The sequence below is a fragment of the Elephas maximus genome, chromosome 8, assembly GCF_024166365.1.
Source record: "Elephas maximus indicus isolate mEleMax1 chromosome 8, mEleMax1 primary haplotype, whole genome shotgun sequence".
NCBI classification, from domain to species: domain Eukaryota; kingdom Metazoa; phylum Chordata; class Mammalia; order Proboscidea; family Elephantidae; genus Elephas; species Elephas maximus.
Window position 1 is genome coordinate 78,760,907 of NC_064826.1, and position 25,828 is coordinate 78,786,734.

A 25,828-nucleotide genomic window follows, 5' to 3' on the forward strand; every position below is an offset into this window, starting at 1 on the left:
TCTTCTTCGGTCTTCCTTATTCATTGTCCAGCTTTCACATGCATATGATGCGATTGAAAATACCATGGCTTAGGTCAGGCTCACATTGTCTTCAAGGTGACATCTTTGCTCTTCAACACTTTAAAGAGGTCCTCTGCAGCAGATTTACCCAATGCAATACATCTTTTGATTTCTTGACTGCTGCTTCCATGGCTGTTGATTGTGGATCCAAGTAAAATGAAATTCTTCACAACTTCAATCTTTTCTCTCTTTATCATGATGTTGCTTATTAGTCTAGTTGAGGATTTTTCTTTTCTTTATGTTGAGGTGCAATCCATGCTGAAGGCTGTGGTCTTTGATCTTCATTAGTAAGTGCTTCAAGTCTTTTTCAGTTTTAGCAAGCAAGGTTGTGTCATCTGCATAACGCAGGTTGTTAATGAGTCTTCCTCCAATCCCGATGCCCTGTTCTTCTTCATATAGTCTAGCTTCTCGTATTATTTGCTCAGCATACAGATTGAGTAGGTACGGTGAAAGTATACAACCCTGATGCACAACTTTCCTGACTTTAAACCAATCAGTATCCCTTTGTTCTGTCTGAACAGCTGCCTCCTGATCTATGTAAAGTTTCCTCATGAGCACAATTAAGTGTTCTGGAATTCCCATTCTTTGCAATGTTATCCATAATTTGTTATGGTCTACACAGTCGAATGCCTTTGCCTGGTCAATAAAACACAGGTAAACATCCTTCTGGTATTCTCTACTTTCAGCCAGTATCCATCTGACGTCAGCAATGATATCCCTGGTTCCACATCCTCTTCTGAAACCAGCCTGAATTTCTGGCAGTTCCCTGTTGATATACTGCTGCAGCCGTTTTTGAATGATCTTCAGCAAAATTTTGCTTGCGTGTGATATTAACGATGCTATTCAATAATTTAATTTCCACATTCGGCTGGATCACCTTTCTTGGGAATAGGCATAAATATGGATCTCTTCCAGCCAGTTGGTCAGGAAGCTGTCTTCCATATTTCTTGGCATAGACAAGCTGCCTCCTTTTGTTGAAACATCTCAGTTGACATTCCGTCAATTCCTGGAGCCTTGTTTTTCGCCAATGCCTTCAGAGCAGCTTGGACTTCTTCCTTCAGTACCATCGGTTCCTGATCACATGCTGCCTCTTGAAATGGTTGAACATTGACTAATTCTTTTTGGTATAATGACTCTGTATTCCTTCCATTTTCTTTTGATGGTTCCTGTGTCATTTAATATTTTCCCCATAGAATCCTTCACTATTGCAACTTGAGGCTTGAATTTTTTCTTCAGTTCTTTCAGCTTAAGAAATGCCAAGTGTATTCTTCCCTTTTGGTTTTCTCTTTTCAGCTCTTTGCACAATGTCATTATAATACTTTACTTTGTCTTCTCAAGCCACCCTTTGAAATCTTCTGTTCAGTTCTTTCACTTCATCATTTCTTCCTTGTGCTTTAGCTGTGCGACATTCGAGAGCAAGTTTCAGAGTCTCCTCTGACATCCACCTTGGTCTTTTCTTTCTTTCCTGTCTTTTCAATGGCCTCCTGCTTTCTTCGTGTGTGATGCCTTTGATGTCATTCCACAACTCATCTGGTCATTGGTCACTAGTGTTCAGCGTGTCAAACCCATTCTTCAGATGGTCTCTAAATTCATGTGGGATGTACTCAAGGTCATATTTTGGCTCTTGTGGACTTGCTCTGATTTTCTTCAGTTTCAGATTGAACTTGCGTACGAGCAATTGACGGTCTGTTCCACAGCAGATGCCTGGCCTTGTTCTGACTGATGTTATTGAGCTTTTCCATTGTCTTTTTCCACAGATATAATCAATTTGATTCCTGTGTGTTCCATCAGGTGAGGTCCATGTGTATAGTCACCGTGTATGTTGGTGAAAGAAGGTATTTGCAATGAAGAAGTCATTGGTCTTGCAAAATTTTATCATTCGATCCCCGGCATTGTTTCTATCACCAAGGCCATATTTTCCAACTACGGATCCTTCTTCTTTGTGTCCAACTTTTGCATTCCAATCACCAGTAATTATCAATGTGTCTTGATTGCATGTTCTATCAATTTCAGACTTCAGCAGCTGATAAAAATTTTCTATTGCTTCATCTCTGGCCTTAGCGGTTGGTGCGTAAATTTGAATAATAATCATATTAACTGGTCTTCCTCGTAGGTGTGTAGATATTATCCGATCACTGACAGTGTTGTACTTCAGGATAGATTTTGAAATGTTCTTTTAGACGATGAATGCAACACCATTCCTCTTCAAGTTGTCATTCCCAGCATAGCAGACTATATGATTGTCCGATTCAAAATGGCCAATACCAGTCCATTTCAGCTCACTGATGCCTAGGATATCGATGTTTATGCATTCCATTTCATTTTTGATGCTTTCCAATTTTCCTAGATTCTTACTTCGTACATTCCAGGTTCCGATTAGTAATGGATGTTTGTAGCTGTTTCTTCTCATTTTGAGTCGTGCCACATTACCAATGAAGGTCCTGAAATCTTTACTCCATCCACGTCATTAGGGTCAACTCTACTTTGAGGAGGCAGCTCTTCCCCAGTCATCTTTTGAGTGCCTTCCAATCTGGGAGGCTCATCTTCCAGCACTATATCAGACAGTGTTCCACTGCAATTTATAAGGCTTTCACTGGCTAATGCTTTTCAGAAGTAGACTGCCGGGTCCTTCTTCCTAGTCTGTCTTGGTCTGGAAGCTCAGCTGAAACCTGTCCTCCATGGGTGACCCTGCTAGTATCTGAATACCGGTGGCATAGCTTCTAGCATCACAGCAACATGCAAGCCGCCACAGTACAACAAACTGACAGACATGTGGAGGATTGTAAGTGTAGTTTACTATAACTCAAATACATGGTAAGATGGGACTACCTGTAAAAAAGTTAAAGAAAAAAAAAAGAACTAATGAAAGAAAAAAAAATTTTAAACCTCTACTGATAGTTGACATACCTGTCTGGTTATGTATCTCTGGGAGTATTACTCTACAGTATTATATTAATACCCTAGATGCAGACAAGGGATAATTCTTATCTTCATTTCATAGGTGAAGAGTCTAAAGTCTGGGCAGTTAAGGCACAGTAGCAGCCTCTGCCTTTCCCAGCCGTTATTGCTGAAAGAATCTCTGTCCAGTGGAAGGCTGCGCCTGTCCTCGCCAGGGCGGGGAGACTTGGCCAGAAAGGTCTGGGGTGCTGCAGTTGCAGGAGCAGCACCCTCAACCCTTTACAGTGAGCCCTGTCTGCTCTTCCAGTGCACCTGCCCCTCATTCACAAAACTGTAATTTCACCTTTGTTTCTCTACCTGATACTCCACTGAGACTGGAACATCTAGGCTGCCCTACTAATGCCCTGCCTAGAATTTACTACCCTTTTCCCTGGTGGTGCAGTGGTTAAGAGCTCAGCTGCTAACCAAAGAGACCAGCAGTTCAAATCCACCAAGTGCTCCTTGGAAACTCTATGGGGCAGTTCTATTCTTTCCTATAGGGTTGCTATGAGTCGGAATCGACTCAACTGGCAATGGGCTTTTGATTTTCCCACCAAAGGCCATGTTCTATTCCCCAATTCCTGTTGTGAATTAAGAAACCAGAATCGGCGTGCCGTCGAAATGACTTATAGTATTTATACTTCTGTGTGAGTCAGAATTTACTCAAAGGCAGCAGGTTTGGGTTTTCATTTTTTGTTTTGGTATATACTATTTATTCCCTGATCTGACATGGGCTCTTTGTATTGTCTGCCATCCCTATTATTATTGCCTGTTTGGCTCTCCTCAAATAATGACTCCTGTTAGAACCAAGCCCAGAACTTCTTTCAACTTTATTCCTTGACTATGGTGCTGATCTGGCTTATCCAGCAGCAAAGGCACTCTTCTCAGTGACTCTTTCCCCACTTAATCCTGCCTTCCTTCTTCTCCATGTCCAGCCCTTCTTGCTAGAGTTAGATAACTACCCATGCCATCTAATCCTTAGTTCCATTACCAAATTGCTTTTCATTATGCTGTGTAGACATTACAGTGCTCACCTGTATCAGTTCTCCTCTCTTTCTGGAAACATGGTGCTTTACATTTCTCTGCCCACCTGGAAGTTAGGTGGGATGGTCTTAGGTTGAGTTTCCCTGATGCAGTCTTTCAGACTAGAATTGCCTGCAAGTGATTTATTAAGAAAATGCTCTCGATGGAGACTGGTAAGGAAGTGAGGGAAAAAGGACAGTGAAGGAGATAAAGCCAAGCAAGAGTATAAACTCAGGAAAAAGTCCCAAAGAGGGTAGGCTTTAGTATGACCCTATAGGAGAATTCTGGAAAGTAAGTGATGCCTCAGAGTTGTCCTAACCCCAGGCAAGGGAGTTGAGCTCATATTCCTGCACAGAGTAGTCATTAATTAATGGCCATTTGGGGGGGGGGGGTCTGTGTGTGAATACCCATGTGCTTCTGGCTCTCTGTGCAAAGGGCTCCAGTAACCCAAAGGCAGATCATTGAATCAAAGCCACAAGTCCTGAGATTCAAAGCATGCGACCTAGAGATCTACGGGGATTTGTGCCAGGGCTTCTAGCCAGTTCTAACAAGTTCCTGGGAAGTTATACATAAGATTCACCCGGGAATCTTGTTAAACTGTAGATTCTGATTCAGTGTATCTTGGGTGGAAATGCAAATTCTCAGCAGGGGTTTGAACCAGACTGAACTGGTTTGAAGTCCTGATTTGGGCCAATCACTGACATTGTTTGCTTCACATGTGATGTGATTAGTCCTGGCCAATAAGCTTGGACTGGAAATTACAAGTGTTACAGATGAATTTCATTTCCTATGAGAGATCATTCAGCACTTTCTTCTCTTGCCATGTCAACTTAGAAGTTCCCCTCCTTCAGACAGCGTAGCTAAAAAGCAGTAGAGACTTGTCAGTCTGTATCCTTGTGTTATTGGTGCAGAACTCCTTCTGTTTTGTGTTGGACATTTATATTAGGTGAGAAATAAACTTAGGTGTGCTAAATCACTAAGATTTTGGTGTCGTTTGCTACTATGGTATATTCTATTCCATCCTAATACATTTATTGTTTATTCATTCTTCATCTAAAAATAATTGTTAAAGTCTTTGTTGGTTACAACGGATGGAAGGGGTAGGGGAGAGAAGTCACTAACTAGATAGTAGACAAGTGTTAACTTTGGCGAAAGGAAAGACAACACACAATATAGGGGAAATCAGCACACCTTGACCAAGGCAAAGCCACAGAAGCTTCCTACACACATCCGAATACCTTGCGGGACCGAATTACTGGGACTGAGGACTGGGGATCATGGTTTCAGGGGATATCTAGGTCAATTGGCATTACACAGTTCATAAGAAAATGTTCTACATACTACTTTGGTGAGTAGTGTCTGGAGTTTTAAAGGCTTGCCAGTAGCCATCTAAAATACATCTTTTGGTCCCATTATGTTTGGAGCAAAGGAGAGTGAAGAAAACCAAAGACACAAGGAAAATGTCAGTCCAAAGGACTAACGGATCACATGAAACACAGCCTCCACCAGCCTGTGCCCAGAAGAACTGGTTGGTGCCCAGCTACCACCACCAACTGCCCCAACTGCTCTGACAGGGATCACAATAGAGGGTCCCAGGCAGAGTGGGAGAAAAATACAGAACAAAATTCAAATTCACAAAAAAAAGACTAGACTTACTGGTCTGACAGAGACTGGAGGAACCCCCAAGATTATAGCCCCCGGGGATCCTGCTAACTCAGAACCGAAGCCACTCCCAAAGTCTACTTTTCAGCTAAGATTAGACAGGTGTATAAAACAAATAATAACACACCTAAGGAATGTGCTTCTTAGTTCACTCAAGTATATGAGACCAAATGGGGATCACCTGCCCAAAAGCAAAGACAAGAAGGCAGGAAAGGACAGGAAACCTGGACAAATGGACATGGGGAACCCCGGGTGTAAAGGGAGAGGGGGAGAGTGCTGACACATTGAGGGGATTGCAGTCATTGCCACAAAACAATTTGTGTATAAATTTTTGAATGAGAAACTAATTTGTGCTGTAAATTTTCACCTAAAAAACAATAAAATTTAGAAATATATGTATTAAGCACTTACTATGTGCTAGGCCTTGTGCTAGAGAATATAAAGGCAAAGAAGAAATGTTTCTTTTTCTCAGTACCCCATTGCTGCCATAAACCAAACCCGTTGTAGTGGAGTGGATTCTGCTTCATAGTGACCCTATAAGGACCCTATAGGTCATGCCACTAGGGCTCCAGTAGAGTACACTAAATGCCACGATAGAGATATGCTGTGGCTTCCCAAGTGATCTGAGCACTGAATAAAAAAAAAAACAGTTGGCGTCAAGTCTATTCTGACTCATGGCAACCGCATGTGTGTTAGAATAGAACTGCTCCACAGGGTTTTCAATGACATTTTATGGAAGTAAATCTCCAGGCTTTTTTTCTGAGGCACCTCTGGGTGAACTTGAACTGCTAACCTTTCTGTTAGCAGCCGAGAACTTAACTGTTTGTGCCACCCAGAGACTCCAAATATTGAATACTCAGACCTAGTGACGTCTAGTCGATTCTGACTCAAAGGACAGAGTAGAACTGCCCCATAGGGTTTCCAGGGAGCGCCAGGTGGATTCGAACTGCTGACCTGTTGGTTAGCAGCCATAGCTTTTAACCACTACGCCACCAGGGTTTCCAAAAGTATCTCTAATTTAAATAGCAATGCTGGAAAAGGCTCCTTAGAGGAGGTTGCACATGAGTAAAGTTATAAAATACAAGTAGAAATTAGCTAGAAAATAAGGAGACTGGAAATAAAAAGTAAAACCCTGGTGGTGTAGTGGTTAAGAGTTTGGCTGCTAACCAAAAGTTCAGCAGTTCGAATCCACCAGGGGCTCCTTGGAAACCCTATGAGGCAGTTCTATTCTGTCCTATAGCGTCGCTATGAGTCAGAATCGACTGAAAAGCATTGGGTTTTTTGGGTTTGGGAGATGAAAAGTCATCTTGGGCAGTGATAATATGAGATGCAAAGCACAGATTCATGAAGCAAAAGATGCATCAATAACTCATTAACGTAGAACAATATGCAAATTAGTATTTTGCTGTTTTGTTTACTGTAGCTTGGCCTATCACATTAAACCACAGACTAGTCAACTGACAGGAAGTCAGCTCAAATGATGACTTAGTTCATGACCTACGGAAATTATTATTTTACTTCTCTGTGTCCCCTTTACCTACTCTGAAAGAAGAAAGTACTGACCTGCTTATAGGAATGTGGTTTAGTTAATAATTTGAAGCAGCTTTAAAAACACCATGCCCTTCTCAAGCATGAACTAATACAACTTCCTTGGAATCTGTGCTGACTAAAGACAATTTGAATTTTAAATCTTTAGGCTGGAATTAATTTAAAGAAGAAAATAATTATTGGTTCTGTTCCACCAATACTAGAGGACTTTTTACTGTTCTGTCTTTAATAATTTCAGGTTAAAGAAGATGGTAAAGGTATGATCATTCCATGTACGAGGTTGGACCACTTCACAACAGACCATCGCTGGAAGTAGCTTCCAGGGAATAAGTACTCAGATGGCCTATTTTACTCTTAAAAACACCAAAACCAAACCCTTTGTCATCAAGTTGATTCTGGCTCATAGTAACCCTATGGGACAAAGTAGAACTGCCCTGTAGGGTTATCAAAGAGTGGCCAGTGGATTCAAGCAAAAACACTGGTTTTGGTTAGCAGCCAAAAGCCTAGCCACGGTGCCACCAGGGTTCCTATTTTACTCTATTAAATTTAAAAGTAAACGATGATGGTGATGATAGCTAAATTTAATGAGCAAATACTAGGTTCTGGAACTATTCTAAGTGTTTTTACATGTATTATCTTTTAAAATACTCCAGGAAGCACTAAGCCATAGGTTTATTATTATCTCTCCCTAATAGATAAGGAAATGCAGGCATAAAGAGTTTTAATAATATGGCCAGGGTCACTTGGAAACCTTGGTGGCTCAAAGGACTAGCAGTACTCCCAAGTACCCTCAAATGGCTCTGATTTGTACTTCTCTACATCCTTTTAAGTCATCCACAGTTCCCCTGTAGCTCTCATGGGCAGAATAATGCCTTTAAGGTATTACCACACTTGGGGAAAAACTTCTGTATTTATATCTGAATCAATAAAAATTGTTATTTTAGAAGGCCAACTGCATAAGAAAATTTATCTGAATTCACATGTTTTCTGATCACTTTGTTGACAGCACTCAGTTGCCCCATCTATTTCCCACCTAGTTTGGCTTCCCTCAAGATCATGGAAGATTTCTGCTTTTTCTCAGCAACAATTGTGGATATGCTTTTTTTTTTTTTTAAATCACTGTAAAAGTATACATAACGCAATTTTGCCAATGTAACGTTTTTTCATGTGTATTCTTCAGTGACATCAATTACATTACTCATGTTGATCAACCATCACCAACACCTGTTGCCAGATATTCCATCATCATAAACAGGAAGTCAATGGATAACTTTTTTTTAATGTACTTTTTCCTGAAACTTCTGTCCACATTTGATCCATTTTCCAAAATTCAAACAAAACTAGAAACCCTGCCATGGGCCCATTTTACTAACCAGACTAGTCCCCAGGTGTCTTCTTTGCCCATGGTGGGATATGACATAAGGCAATAATACACACTAAAATAATCCCCAAGAAAAATATTTTGTATTTTCTAAACACCTATAACACGTGCTCTCCTGGAGCATATTTTCAGTGTTCTCAAATTTGGTCAATGTTACTAGCGTAGAGAAATGGTCTGATCTACATTTCGATGAAGCAATACTATTGTTGTTGTTGTTAGGTGCCATTCTGACAATCATTGTTATGCTGGAGCCCATTGTTGGATCATCCTCTTTTTTGCTGACCCTGTACTTTACCAAGCATGATGTCTGTCTCCAGGGACTGATCCCTCCTGATAACATGTCCAAAGTATGTGAGACATAGTCTCACTACTCTTGCTTTTAAGGAGCATTCTGGTTGTACTTCTTCCAAGACGAATTTGTTGTTTTGGCTGTCTATGGTATATTCAGTATTCTTCACCAACACCATAATTCAAAGGCATCAAGCAATACAAATACTACTTGAAGTTTCCTCATATAGAATGTATTCTAAGAGCCTCATTCAGACTAAAGCATAAAAAAAAGAATGCTAATACAGATTAAAACTCAAGTAAATTATACCTGGTGATATGAGAGCAGTATAGCCTATTACATCACTCTGAAAAGATATAATTATGAAAACTGAGTTGTGTCCTATTAATTTTGTTTACACTGAATATTAGTCAGGCTTTCAATTGTCGGTGATAGAGTCATTTGTATGACGGTAATAAAAACAGTAGCTAATACATATTGGGAACCCTGGTCATGCAGTGGTTGAGAGCTTGGCTGCTGGCCAAAAGGTTGGTGGTTTGAATCCACCTGCTGCTCCTTGGAAACCTTGTGGGGCAGTTCTATTCTGTCCTATTGGATCACTATGAGTTGGAATCGACTCAATCGCAACAGGTTAATATATATCGAGCACTTACTATGTACCCAGCACTTTGTTAAGCATTTGATTTGCATTATCTCATCTAATATTCCCTGAAATCTATGACCTATGTCGTATATACTACATATATTAATTGATACACTAACTGATATATATGGCAGAATGTATATGTATATATTTGTTTAACTTTTTACTATGTAGACTAAGCAGCTATCTCAAGGGTACGATTTGATGAGGATTATGAAAATTCTTCCAACCACCCTACAATGAATGCAAAGTTTCCCCATTTTTCGATTATTTTGTAGACAATATCCAGTATTCTCTAGGGGTTTACTTATTACTTTAGTGAGTTCTATTAGAATAATTAGCCTGTCATTTGGCAGGACAAAATGACAAGAGTGAACAATTAGGACAGATTAAAAAAAGAAAGAATAAGGTGTGGGGCTTGAGATCGTAATCAGCTCATATGTTAGGCAGCCAAAGGAAGTATTAAGTTGGGAGAAACATGATTGGGAGTAGAAAGGAAAAAAAGAAAAGAGACTTAACCTTGAATGAGAAGCATAACATCAGAGAAAAGCAGATACCCATTTCCTGATAGAGGCCAACCTCTGGATAATAGCACCTATGGCAATTAGTTTTAAATTGCTGAATGAACTCTCACAGCTGGTGATGGAAACTGCTATGGCCAGTAGAGACCTCTTGTTAGCCCCCCTCCTCAATCGGTGCCCAGGGCATGTGCCCTACTTGTCATGCCTTAGTTACACCTCTGCCACACAAGAGGAACTTGAGAGAAGTCAAATAACTACACAGAGTCACAAGGTTGTTGAGCCAGTAATCAAATCCCAGTTTGTCTGCTTCCACATCCTTCCTACCACCTTTCTATTACATGGCAGTGCTGCCGGGATCCACAATACTTTTATTACAATAGTCTGAGTTGAGTTGACCTTCCCAGTTCCTTCTCAAGGCAAACAAAATCTAGTTTCTTCTGATGTCTTCTGAGATTCATGGCTGATGTGCTGGGGAAGCAGTTAGGAAGAAAAGTAAAGTGCTGAGGCACGGCAGCAGCCTAGGTAGTGATTAGGTCTGTGGACTCTGGAGCCTAACCTCATGGGGGTCAAATTCCAGACCTCTTATAGCCTGTGTTACCTTGGGCAAGATACTTCAGCTCCTTGTATTTATGCTTCCTTATCTGCAAAACAGGGACAATGAGGATAATATTTTACAGAGATTTTTTTAATGAAATAATAAATGCCGCAAGCACAGAGAACAACGCCTTTCACACAGGAAGTGCTCAGTAGACGTTGCAGGATATTTCAACATAAATGGCAAGACGCTCAGTGTTATGATTAGACATGGAGCTGGAAACCAAGACGGCAATGAGGATTGAAATCTTCTAAAATAGACAAGAATGGTTTAGTGAAAGGGGGAGAAGAAAGAGAGAAGTTACACAGGAACTAGTAGGCAAGCTGACAGAAGGAATAAAGTGCAAAGATCAAATAATGAGAAGCAAAGTGAACACAGTTTCAAAACACAAACACTGCTAAGAGTGAGGAGGAAGTTTCCCTTGCCTCCTTTCTTGGCTGATTGCAGAAGCAGGGGGAAAGGCAGACCTTCCCGGAGGAAGCTGTACGAGGAGCTGCAGAGACACCAGGGGAGAGCTTGGAGTAAAGGAGGGAAGCTATGAGAAATAGGATTAAACATAAGTTTGCACACAGTTGACTGGTCATGGAGGCCACAAAGAGAATAATGGAAGTGAGGGGGAAACAAGTGTTCCAAGGGAATTTTATGGAAGAAAATGAGGATAATAAATTTGTGCTGGGAACATAGGTGGGCAGAATAAGAATGAGGAAGTATTGGAGTGGGAAAAAGAAGTAGGACATTATCAAAACCAGTTAAAGTCAACAACTTATTTTCCATGTACCAAAAGGCTTAAAGATAAACCAGGTCCACAGCCCGGGTTGAAAGATGACTGTAACCAAGGGAAAAACATACAATCACACAATCAGGCTAGTAAAGACCAGTTGCTATTAAGTAGATCTGACTCACAGGGACCCCATGTTTGTCAGAGTAGAACTATGTTCCACAGGGTTTTCAGTGGCTGATTTTTTGGAAGTAGATCACCAAGACTTTCTTCCGAGGCACCTCGGATTGGACTTAAGCTCCCTACCTTTTGGTTAGTAGTCAAGTGCCTAATGAGTTGCACAATCCAGCAAACGATTTTAAGTAATAGCTTAATTCCAAGCCCTCATCTCATAGGTGTTCTCTGCTTGTCCCAGAAAATCTAAACTCCTAGTATGATACATAGACCCAGAGTTAAGGCTTGATCCATGTTGCACATGGAGTCGTCAGGATAGAAATCCTTTTCAAACTTGTGGGTCTGTGCAAGTTTGGGGTAGGAATGAATTGTTCACGATTTATTACGCCAGCTAGGTTCTCTTACATCTGATCCAGTGATTTCACAGGTAACAAGGATATGATTTTAGAGCAACCTTGTTAAAGAAGTAAAAATATCAGCTTGCTAGAAACTTAGAACAACTAACTGTCATACTGAAATCTAAATAGTTCATCCAGATTTTTGACAGTGATCCCTGAGGGCAGTAAAAGCCACCCCCAGAGTGGCTGTAAGTGAAGCAGGGAGATGAATCAGTTATGAACGGAAGAATTGGGCTGACAATATTTTTGTTCCAGAAATTTGTAGCATAAGACTTTTTAAATAATTTCAATTTCTTGTTTTTGGAGTACTTACATATGTTAATATATTCAAAATGCTTTCCCAAATATTCATTTTTTAAATAAGTGCAGTTAATGAAGATTAGCATATTGTACTTTTCAAAGTCTTGTACTTTCCTCATAAAAAGATGCTCAGTTTTTGCAGAGCTTCTAAATCTACTGATACATAGATTTCTCAAAAGTAAAGGATTTCTGGTATATGTTAAATATGCAATACACTGAAAAATTTCTGACTGATACCATCATTTTTATACTTTGAATTGAATTCAAATCTCAACTCTAGGTGGCAGTTTACTCCATCACTTCCTTCTGTTCACTTAACAAGCAGTAGATTCATTCACAGTTTTTTCATGAATGTATAATTCTGTGTAAAAATTAGTCCCTGGCTTTCAGTATGTGTTAAAAATAGATTTGATTTTAGGAATAAAATCATCATTTCCCACTGATCCGAGTCTGGGATGCAGGGTTTCCATAAATCTTGTCGTCCTTAGTTTCATTAAGTTTATGGGATGAAGCAAAAAGGAATAGATAAATATGATTATTATAACCAATTTTTTGAGGAATGTGATTCTCTTAAATCATGGCAATAGCTCTATGTCAAGATTGCATTTCTATTATGCAGAGTAGAATTTAGAATAAATAATTTTTTCATGAAGGCATTAATTTTCAGAAATATCAAAGATGTCCAACAGTCTGAACTTTCTGGGATTTTTTCATGGTATCGGTTTTTTTCGGTTTAGTTGAAGGAAAAATGTCTTATAAAAAAGGAAAGTGACTTGTGTCTGTGTTTCTTTGCATCTCATTGATGGAAATAAACGAGGCTAGAATTTAATTAGATTGTCAGGGACAAAAATACCCACGCAGCCTGATTAAAAACAATCCCTCCTCTTGCCCACTCACTCCAAAGCAGGTCTGTACGAGGTGTTTGGTTTTAATTTGTAAGTACCCCAACAAGGGGATGTGCAGAACAACTTCCCGTCACTTATCACACAAATAGCTTGCTACACTAGACAGGTTTTGCATTGTTTATTCCTAACCAGAGAAAAATTGATAGAGAATTTAAACTTTGTAAAATTAGGTTTTCTGTAAAACGGAGATAATAATAGTGCCTACTTCTCCATGTTATTGTGAGCATGAAATAAGATTATGTTTGTGCATGATGACTGGCACCTGGCATCCCATGCATGTTACTCTCATTCTCACTGTTCTTTTTTTTGATAAAGGGTGTTAACTAGAATCTCAAAGAGACCGGTCAATGTGACAAACTCACGAAGACCTTTTATTTATGAAGTTGTGTGCATTCAGGTCCCCTAGGCCTGGCCCTGTCACCATACTCTATGTGTAAATGGAACACAGGAAAGAGCCATATGGCATGGGTGTAGGGGGTAAAGATATTAGTCACTGAAGTGTGAAAATTAACAGCTTCCAAACATGTCTGATTGTTTCTCTGGTGGCGCAATGGTTAAGTTCTTGGCTGCTAACCGAAAGGCCTGCAGTTCAAATCTTCGAATCCACCAGTGGCTCTGTGGGAGAAAAGACCTGGTGAACTGCTACAGTAAAGATTAAGCCAAAACCAAACCCATTGCCATAGAGTAGATTCTAACTCATAGTGAACCTATGGAACAGAGTAGAACTGCCCCACAGGGTTTCCAAGGGGGGCCTGGTGAATTCAAACTGCCAACCTTTTGGTTAGCAGCCGTAGCTCTTAACCAGTATGTCACCAGGGCTTCCCTGTACAGATTAGAGCCTTGGAAACCCTATGGGCAGTTCTACTTTGTCCTACAGGGTCACTATGAGTCGTAATAGACTCAACAGCACATGATAACACACACACACACATATGTACCTGCCAAAAGAATGAATAGTCCTGTCTTGGAAGAAGTATAACCAGAATGCTCCTTAGAAGCAAGGATGGTGAGACTAGCCTCACATACTTTGGACATGTTATCAGGAGGGATCAGTCCCTGGAGAAGGACATTGTGCTTAGTAAAGCAGCAGGTCAGCGAAAAAGAGGAAGACCCTGAATATGATAGACTGACAGGGTGGCTACAACAGTGGGCTCAAGCATAACAATGATCATGAGGATGGCACAGGACCCGGCAGTGTTTCGTTCTGTTGTACATAGTGTTGCTATGACTTGGAACCTACTTGATGGCACCTGACAACAACAATAATATGTATATACATGTACGTACACACACACACAGAGTAAAACCTGCAAAAGCCAGAACCTGTGTAAGGTGGAAGCCTGTCAGAGAAGTAAAACTCAAACTATTTTCAACTAGTAGAGAGTGATGGAAAAGTGTTAAGACTGGATCCTCTCAAAGGTGGAAAACTTTCAAGACAGGGAAAAACAAAGTGGTCCCATCAAGTTCTGGCTGTCACAGGTTTCACTGCATATATACACACATATGTGTGTGTGTGTGTGTGTGTGTGTGTGTGTGTGTATATGGAAACCCTGGTGGAGTAGTGGTTAAGAGTTTGACTGCTAACCAAGAGGTGGGCAGTTCAAATCCATCAGGCTCTCCTTGGCAATCCTATGGGACAGTTCTACCCAGTCCTATAGGGTCACTATGGGTTAGAATTGACTTGCTGGTACACAACAAGGTTGGAAAGAACTATTCCAGGGTCACCAGGTATTCTCATTATCAAAGGCTGAATATATTCCATAATCGTATTCCATAATTTTTCCAAAGAATAATGTTGATCATATACAAAAAGCTTTTGGCAACTCTTCATTTCCTACTGAGTGAAGCCCAAATGTCTCATGGTGGTAGTAAAATCCATCCCCTATCTGCCTCAAAGCTGACCTTTCAGGTCTACTTCCCAACCTTCCACACCACACAAGCCAGCCCAATGAACACCTCAGTGCTTACAAGTCCAAAATTATGCTGAGTCATTGCTCCTGATGTTTTATCTATTTGGAATGCATTTTCCCCACCTCATTTCCACATGCCCAAATTCCACCTGATTCAAATGCAGGTGTCTCTCTATAGCCTTCCTGATTCCTCCAACTGGAACGAACCTCTCTCTTTTATAAATGACCTCAAAATTGTATATGTCTCTCTGTATAGCCATTCCTATGTTCTATATGTATCTTATTTCCTGGTAATAAAATTAGGATTAAACCTAACTGCATGTAACTGAGGAAACCCTGGTGGTGTAGTGGTTAATTGCTATGGCTGCTAACCAAGAAGTCAGCAGTTCAAATCCACCAGGTGCTCCTTGGAAACTCTAAGGTGCAGTTCTACTCTTTCCTATAGGGTCACTATGAGTCAGAATTGACTTGACGGCAGTGGGTTTGTTTTTTGGTTTTGGCATGTAACTGAAAATTACCAAATTACCCAAAATAATAATAGCTTAAACAAGGTGGACTTTTTTTTTTTCTCTTTCACTGACATGAAGTCCAGAAGGAGGCAGCTGAGAGCTCTTTCAGCACTCCAAGTTATGACCCCCTTAGGTTCTTCTATCTTGTTGCTTTGCTTTTCTTGGTACTTTGTCTCCAACCTCATGATTCAAGATGGCTGCACAAGCTGGGGCCATTATATCAGCAATCTAACCAGCATGAAGGAAGAAGGGTGGAAGAAAAGTACCCCCTTTGCACTTTAAGAACCCTTTCTGAAAAGTTGTATACACCAATTACACTTACATCCCATTAGCCAGAATTGAATTGCATATCTAGAGGTCTGAGTAGCTAAAAACTGCAGCCTTTCTTCTACATGCCCATATGCCTCATTAATAAAAAAAAAAGGAAAGGGGGAGGTTATGTTACAAGGGGAGGAAGAGAGGATGATATAGGGAACAACGATTAATCTCTTTTCCACTCACTTATGAGAAGAGTAAATTCCTTGTAAGACAGATCCATATTTAAGTTTTTAGTCCTAGCATCAGGAAAAGTGATAGAGATATGGATATGGATAGAGATATAATGAATACATGAATAAGAGTAAAGCATGAGAATATTAATCCTCACCCTTTCGTAGACCTTATCGCTTTATCATTTCAAGTGATATTGAATATTGAGCTTGAGTATATCTGGAACAGATTATATTTTGTTGTGCATACTTGACTACAGAACACTGAGAATTGAGTGATATTTAAATATAGGGAAGTGAAATGAAGAGCTCATTCCAAATATTTTGAAGAATGGGATTCTGGAAATCATGTATATTAGACTTGTGTTAATGCCAACTTTAAATGTCATTATTGGCAAGCTTATTGTCATTGTTTCACTCCAACTCTCTGTATATCTCTCTTCTATGGGCACAGATTTGAAATTTATGAATCTAACCCTTGCTGATTATTAGAAGCATTAGAATTGCCAATTGCAAATCAAAATAAGAAGAAATGTGATCATTCTCTTCCTCCTTTGTCCTTGGGCCCAATGAAAGATGGTTTCACTTTGTCATTGATAGCCACTTGGCTTTAAAGAAGCTTTCTAAAATATACCCCTTGCCAATGGGAGATGTCCCCATACACAATATAATTTATAATTTAGTCTCTCTAGCTCCATCTTAGATTGTGATTTGGGTTGAAAACAGTCGAATTTCACTTGCTAGCTCTCTTTGACTTTTTAGCTCTCTTTTTATGGGCCATTGTTTATGCCTTCAGAACTTCCTATCACATTTCATATAAAAGTTTAAAGCATTTTCCTAACAACACAGAGATACACTATTGGGAGGGAGGAGCCTTTCATTTGGGTGAGAGCAGGAAGAAAAGGAGGACACTGGGAACTAGGAAACTGTAGGACATTAAGAACAAGTTATACTTCCATCTCTTACAATCTCTGGATAATGGCTGGGTTCTAATTTTCCTTGACTTCTTTTTATGTGCCTATCACCATACAGCAGACTTTATTGTTCTAATTTAGTAGTATTTATTTGGTTTTGATGAAGTTCAGAAGCTTAATCTCCTATAAACTAATAAGAAGATTTAAAGTCTAACCCACTCATTCATTCAACAAATATTTATTGAGTGACTATAATATGTAAGGCACTAATACCAACACCTAAAATGAATACAAAGATGAATCCCATAGCAAGTTGGCTGTCAGGAAGATGACGCGCTAACAATATCAAATAAATACCATACAAGAAGTACTGGTTAGCTTAGGTTCTTATGTGAGTAACAGGAGCACTCACAGTAGCAATGGTTTAATGAAGATAGTAAACACAGTGGCAGGGTTGTTCTGCCATGTTTGGCCTTGCAATTCCAAAGCTTCTTCATTGTTCCATGTTACTTTTGGAGTTCTAGCCTTCATGACCAGTTAGCAGGAAAGGGGAAGAAGAAAGAGAATGGCACATCCTTTGCATTAATTTCTTAGTGCTGCCGTAACAAATTATCACATACTTAGTGACTTGGAACAAAGGAAATTTATTCTCTCACAGTTCTGGAGGCCAGGAGCCTGAAATCAAGGTGTGTTGGTAGGTCTACACTACCTCCAAAGACTCCAGGGGAGAATTCTTCCTAGTTTCTTTCATTATCTGGTGACTCCAGGTGTTCCTTGGTTTCTGAATACATAACTCCAATCCCTGCCTCTGTCTTCACATTGCTTCTCCCTTGTGTGTCTGTGTTTTCCTCTCTTTCTCTTAGAAGGATACCTGCCACTGGATTTAAGGCCCACACTAAATCCAGGGTGATCTCTTCTTGAGATCCTTAACTTAACTACATTTGCAAAGACCCTTTTTCCAAACAAGATCATATTCACAGGTTCCACGTGGACGTATTTTTTGCACAGGGGAAAATAATTTAACCCACTACACCATCTAACTTTAGGAATACTTCCTAAAAGTTGTGCTCACCACTTCCGTTTTTATCCCATTGAATAGAACTTAGCGTCTATGCCTAGCTCTCAGTTCGAATCCACCAGGCAATCCTTGGAAACTGTATGGGGCAGTTCTACTCTGTCCTATAGGGTGGCAATGAGTCGGAATCGACTCGATGGTAACGGATTTGGTTTTGGTTTGGTATGCCTAGCTACAAAGGAGTCCCCTGGTGGTGCAATGGTTAAGCTATCAGCTGTTAAATGAATCTACCCAGCAGATCTGTGGGAGGAAGTCCTGGCGATGTGCTTTCATAAAGATTACAGCCAAGAAAACTCTGTGGGGCAGTTCCACTCTGTCACATGAGGTCACTATGAGTTGAAATCAACTCAACAGCACCTAACAGCAGCCTAGCTACATGGGGAGCTGAGAAAAGTATTCTTTATTCTGGGTGGCATGGATCCATTTAAAAGCCAGGAGTTCCACTAATCATCACAATTCAAAGTAATACCGTTTTACTAAAAATTTACTTAGAAAGTACCATGGATAATCACAACAACTTGTCCATTTGAGCCGATGCTATTATTATAATAAGCTACACTTGTATGCATCATAAAAACAAAAAAATAAAAACTCATGTGAAGTAGGAACTGCAAAGCCCCTGCTCGGACATTGGTAAACAACAAATTCCACAATGGTTACAATTTCCTAAGGGGTTTGTGAGGTTTAGTGAGGCTAATTTACAATGGCCTCTTTGTTGTTGTTAGGTACCACTGATTCAATTCCTGCTCATAGTGACCCTATGTGCAACAGAACCGAAATGCTGCCTGGTCCTGCGCCATCCTTACAATTGTTGTTACATTTGAGCCCATTGTTGCAGTCACTGTGTTAATCCATCTCACCAAGAGTCTTCCTCTTTTTCACTGACCCTCTACTTTACCGAGCATGATGTCCTTCTCCAGGTATTGGTCCCTTCTGATAACATGTCTAAAGTACATGAGATGAAGTCTCACCATCCTCGCTTACAAGGAGCACTCTGGTTGTGTTTCTTCCAAGACACACTTGTTCGTTCTTCTGGCAGTTCACAGTATATTTGATATTCTGTGTCAACACCAGATTTTCAACATCAAATTGTTCTGACTGATGATATTCAGCTTTTCCATCTTTTTCCATCTTCTCTTTCCACAGATGTAGTCGATTTGATTCTTGTGTTTTCCATCTGGTGCAGTCCATGCATAGAGTCTCTGTTTATGTTGTGGAAAAGATATGTGCAATGAAAATGTCGTTAGTCTTGCAAAATTTTATCATGCAATCTCCAGCGTCATTTCTATCACCAAGGCAATATTTTCCAACTACTGATCCCTCTTTGCTTCCAACTTTTGTATTCTAATCACCAGTAATTATCAATGCATCTTGATTGTATGTTTGATCAATTTCACACTGCAGAATTTGTTAAAAATCTTCAATTTCCTCATCTTTGGCATTAGTGGTTGGTCAATAAATTTGGACAATAGTTGTATTAACTTGTCTCTCCGTCTGAACCAAAAAAATAAATAAATAAATAAACTCTTTGCCATGGAGTTGATTCTGACTCATAGTGACCCTACAGGACAGAGTAGAACTGCCCCATAGGGTTTCCAAGAAGCAGCTGGTGGACTTGAACTCCAGACCTTGTGGTTAGCTGCCAAGCTCTTAACTACTATGTACTTCAGGATAGATCTTGAAGTGTTCTTTTCACAATCAATGTGATAAAAAAAAAAAAAAAGTCATTCCTGCTGTAGTAGACCATAGTAGTTTCATTTCATTTTCTTTTTTATATGCTTTAGGTGAAAGTTTACAGCTCAAGTTAACTTCTCATATAAAAAATTACATACCTCTTGTTATGTGACATTAGTTGCAATCCCCATAATGTGCCAGCACACTCTCCCTTTCCACCCTGGTTTCTTGTGTCCATTCAACCAGTTCCTGTCCCTTCCTGCCTTCTCATCTTGCCTCCAGACAGGAGCCACCCATTTGGTCTTGTGTATCAGCTTGAACTAAGAAGCATACTCTTGAGGAGTATTATTTTATGTTCTATAGTCCAGTCTAATCTTTGTCTGAAGAGTGGGCTTCTGAAATGATTTTAGTTCTAGGTTAACAGAGCATCTGGGGGCCATGGCCTCAGGGGTTCCTCCAGTCTCAGTCAAATCACTAAGTCTGGCCTTTTTACGTGAATTCGTGTTTTGCTCCATACTTTTCTCCCACTCCGTCTGTTGTATTCTATCAGGGCGGTCATTGGTGGTAGCCAGGCACCATCTAGTTCTTCTGGTCTCAGGCTGATGAAGTCTCTGGTTTATGTGGCCCTTTTGGATTAATATTTTGCTTGTGTCTTTGGTGTTCTTTCTCCTTTACTCCAAATGGGTTGGGACCAATTGATGCATCTTAGATGGCCACTTGCAAAATTTTAAGGCCCCAGACACCACTCACCAAAGTGGGATGCAGAGCATTTTCTTAATAAACTTTGTTATGACAACTGACCTAGTTACTTCTTAGCTTTTAGTTTAGTTCAGTTGTGCTGACTTCCTCTGTATTGTGTGTTGTCCTTCCCTTCACCTAAGATGATTTTTGTCTACTATAGTAAATTCCCCTCTCTCTCCCTCCCCATGCTTGAAACCATCAAAGAATGTTTTCTTCTGTGTTTAAGCCTTTTCTTGAGTTCTTATAATAGTGGTCTCATATAATATTTGTCCTTTTGCAACTGACTAATTTTGCTCAGAATAATGCCCTCCAGATTCATCCATGTTGTGAGATGTTTCGGGGATTCAACATTGTTCTTTATCATTTCATAGAATTCCATTGTGTCTAGGTACCATAATTTGTTTTATTTATTCATCTCTTGATGGTGGCCTAGGTTTTTTCTATGTTTTTGCTATTGTGAACAGTGTTGCAACAAACATGGGTATGCATGTATCTATTCATGTGATGGCTCGTATTCTCTAGGATATATTCCAAGGAGTGGGATTGCTGGATCGTATTGCTTCTATTTCTAGCTTTTTAAGGAAACATCAAATTGATTTCCAAAGTGGTTGTACCATTTTACATTCCCACCAGCAGTGCACAAGTGCTCCAGTCTCTCCATAACCTCTCCAACATTTATTATTTTGTGTTTTTTGGATTAGTGCCAGCCTTGTTGGGGTGAGATGGTATCTTATTGTAGTTCTGATTTCCATTTCACTAATGGTTAATAATCGTGAGCATTTCCTCATGTATCTGTTAGCCACCTGAATGTCTTCTTTGGTGAAGTGCCTGTTCACATCCTTTGCCAGTTTTTTAATTGGGTTATTGGACTTTTTGTTGTTGATGTGTTGCAGTATCTTGTAGATTTTTTAAATTAGACCCTTAACAGATATGTCGTAGCCAAAATTTTTTTCCCAGTCTGTAGGTTGTCTTTTTACTCTTTTGGTGGGCATAAATATTTGATTTTTAGGAGCTCCCAGTTATCTAGTTTCTCTTCTGGTGTTTGTGCATTGTTAGTTACGGTTTGTATTCTGTTTATGCTGTGTATTAGGGCTCCTAGCATTGTCCCTATTTTTTCTTCTATGATATTTATCATTTTAGATTTTATATTTATGTTTCTGGTCCATTTTGAGTTAGTTTTACCTTAGTGTGAGGCATGGGTCTTGTTTCATTTTTTTGCAGATGGATATCCAGTTTTGCCAGCACCATTTATTAAAGAGACTGCCTTTTCCCCATTTAAAGGGCTTTGGGCTTTTGTCAGATATCAGCTCCTCGTAGGTGGATGAATTTATTTCTGGGTTCTCAATTCTGTTTCATTGGTCTATGTATCTGTTGTACCAGTACCAGGCTGTTTTGACTACCCTGGCAATATAATAGGTTCTAAAATCAGGTAGCGTGAGGCCTCCCACTTTTTTCTTCTTCTTTAGTAATGTTTTATTTATCTGGGGCCTCTTCCCTTTCCATATGAAGTTGGCGATTTGTTTCTCCATCTCGTTAAAAAATGTCATTGGAATTTGGATCGGGATTGCATTTATCTGTAGATTGCTTTGGGTAGAATTGACGCTATCACAATGTTGAGTCTTCCTACCCATGAGCATGTTTTTTTTTTCACTAATGTAGGTCTCTTTTGGTTTCTTGCAGTAGTGTCTTGTAGTGTTCTTTGTATAAGTCTTTTATGTGTATAGTTAGGTTTATTCCTAAGTATTTTATCTTCTTGGGGGCTATTGCAAATTGTATTGATTTGGTGATTTCCTTTTCAAAGTTCTCTTTGTTGGTGTATAGGAATCCAACTGAATGTTGTATGTTTATCTTGTATCCTGTTACTTTGCTGAAATCTTCTATTAATTCCAGTCGTTTTCTTGTGGATTCTTTGAGGTTTTCTGTATATAGTTCCATTTTATTTTTGATGACTTCCAATTTTCCTAGATGCATACTTCATACATTTCATTTTCTGATTATTAATTTGTGTCCAGCTGTTTCTTCTCAATTTGAGTCAAGCCACATCAGCAAATGAAGACCCCAAATCCTTTACTTTATCTATGTCATTAAGGTCAACTCTACTTTGAGGAGGCAGCTCTTCCCCTGTTTTATTTTGAGTGCTTTCCAACTTGAGGGGTTCATCTTCTGACACTATATCAGACAATGTTCTTTTACTATTCATAAGGTTTTTACTCACCAATTTTTTCAGTAGACTGCCAGGTCTTTCTTCCTAGTCTGTCTTAGTCTGGAAGCTCTGCTCAAACCTGTCAACCATGGGTGAGCCTGCTGGTATTTGAAATACTAGTGGCATAGCTTCCAGCATCACATCAACACACAAGCCACCCCAGTGCAACAACCTGACAGACACATGGTGGAGAGCCTTTTTAGCTTGTCTGATAGTTGCTTCTCTCTGCCTCAACTCCAGCTCCTCATAAACTGTGACAATTACAGACTCGTTTTTTTTAAATCAAGAAACAAATCGGTTCAGATTTGAGAAGAAAAATCTCCTAAGCTTAAAAAAAAAGCTTACAGACCTATAATTTGGGAAAATAAAATGCTTCTTTTTGAAAAAAAGGAATTGACTATATAACCAACCAACCAGTTGTTATACAGACAATTCCAACTCACGGTGCTCTCTCGTGTGTCAGAGTATAACTATGCTACATAGGGTTTTTTTTTTTTTTTATGTATGTTTGTTTTAGTTTTTTAGGTTTAACCATTTTAAATAACAGCTTTGAGATATAATTCACATACCATAAAATTCACTCTTTTAAAATGTACAATGCAGTGTTTTTTAATATACTCACTGAGTTGTATAACTGCTCTATAGGGTTTTCAGTGGCTGATTCTTAAAAGTGGATCTCCAAGTCTTTCTTCCAAGGTGCTTCTGGGTGGAGTCCAACACCCAACCTTTTGGTTAGCAGCCTAGCATGTTAACTGTTTGCGCCACTCAGGGACTCCATTGACTGTATACTCAGTCTAATCAGATAGAACCATTACCTGAGAGCTGAGAAAGGTAAATAAATGAAGCCTTAGGGTTTTAAGTGAACTTTACTACATAAAGAAACATTTCTGGGACTTAGTCAGAAAGCAACCTGATATTCAAAATTCTGGGCAGTGGATCTTTATTTGTAAAGCTGAGAAAAGTAAGCCTCCAAGATACAAACAAGGATCTAAGCTTTCACAAACTTACTGACTAAATACATTCCTCTTATAATCTTAGAATTTTGTACGGACAGAATTTTCATTCAAATTCGGGTCCCCTTACAAATATAAGAGCCGTGGTGGCACAGTGGTTAAGAGATTGACTGCCAATCAAAAGGTCGGCATTTTGAATCCACCGGCCACTCATTGGAAACTATGGGGCAGTTCTACTTTGTCCTATATGGTTGCTATGAGTCAGAATCAATTTGACGGCAATGGGTTTGGTTTTGGTTTTGCAAATATTATTTGATTTTTTTTTTTGAGCCACCAACACATTTAGAGTAAGAGATCAATTCAAAATAATTTTGACTAATATAAAACTTTTCTATGGTTTCTTTTTACCACTCTGTTTTTAGTTACTATTAAGTTAACCCTGACTCATGCTGACCTGTTGCTTGGCCCTGTGTCATCTTCTAGCACTATATTGGACAATATTCTGTTGTGATCCACAGGGTTTTCATTGGCTAATTCTCAGAAGTAGATTGCCAGTCCTTTCTTCCTAGTCTGTCTTAGTCTGGAAGTTCTTCTGAAACTTATTTACCATAGGTGACCCTGTTGATACTTGAAATACCAGTGGCATAGCTCAAGTATCATAGTAACATGCAAGCTACCACAGCATGACAAACTGACGTATCGGTGGTGAATTATCACTCTACTGAGGTTCTTTTTTTTTGTACCCAAAAGGAGACACCTCACCTTAAAGAATCTTACACTTGTTCCATGTTACATAGTTAAAAGGGTTTTAAAAGATCAACAATGTCATATGAGGAAGTGATAGGAGAAACAGAAACCTCTTTCTCAAGGTATATTAAACAGAATTAAAAAAAAAATCCTTGATTGTCACAGAATTACCAGTCAAGTTTAGATCCTTTGGCCCATGTTACTATTCTCGACTCTAAATAACCTATTAGGGCTGACTCTGGGGTATAAAGGGGAAAAAAACACTGCTTTCTTTCTTGTCCAAAGTATCCAGTTCAAGGACATCAGCCATCAAAGAGACATTAACGCCAAGCTGTAATGCTACCTACCATCCCAAGTATACTATAGGCTTAGTTTTGTCCAGATTTGTCTCATATGCTACCATTTAGCAAATATGGGTGCTATTTATAGTTAAGTTTGGTAAGGAGTTTTCCGTTTAGCAGCCAGTGTTCTACATGGGCCTTTCTCAATTTTTAAAAGCCTATTTAACTTTCATATCACTGAACTTTACTACTGTAACATTAGTCAGACTTAAGGAGAACTGCAAAAAAGGAAGTCTAGTTTTCTCCTGTTTCCTTGGGAACAGGCAAATTTGTGACATAAAAAGTGGCATAGTGGTTACATGGCTGCTAATCAAAAGATCAATGGTTCAAATCCACCAGACACTTCTTGGAAACTCTTATGGGGGCAGTTCTGCTCTGTCCTGCAGAGTCACTGAGTTGGAATTGACTCAATGGCAACGGGTTGATTAGTTGGTAATTCTTTTTAGTGTATTTTTTTCTCACACCCTATCTCCTCCTGGCCCATCCAGATGCCCACGTCTTTGTCCAGTCTTAAATGTCCTTTGTAGTTATAAGTGTCCTCTGAGCCCCACCCTACCCTCCAGCAAACTGACTGTTCCTAATCATTTTACCTCCTCTCTCCCAGCCCAAATATTAATTTCCTCCTTACAGTCTTCCCTTAAGTGTTATAAGGAAAGCAATCTGATTGAATTAGTTTCAAATCCTGTGTCAGAGAATAATAGCTTCCTAGTTGATACTGTTCGTTGCTGTTGAGTAGATTCCAACTTATGACGACCCCATGTGTGCAGAGTAAAATTGCTCCATTTGATTTTCAAGTCTGTGATCTTTTAGAAGCAGATTGCCAGGCCTGTCTCTGAGACGCCTCTGGGTGGGTTCAAACCTCCAACTTTTCTCAGCTAGTAATTGAGTGATTAACCGTTTGAGCCACCCAGGGATGTAGCTTCCAGCATCTCACGTTATTTACATTATTAAAGGAGAATGCTTGTTACTTAAGAAACCAAACCCATTGGGGTTGAGCTGATTCGAACTCATAGTGACCCTATAGGACAGGGTAGAACTGCCCCATAGGGTTTCCAAGGTGCAGCTGGTGGATTCAAACCACCAACCTTTTGGTTAGCAGAGAGCCCTTAACTACTATGC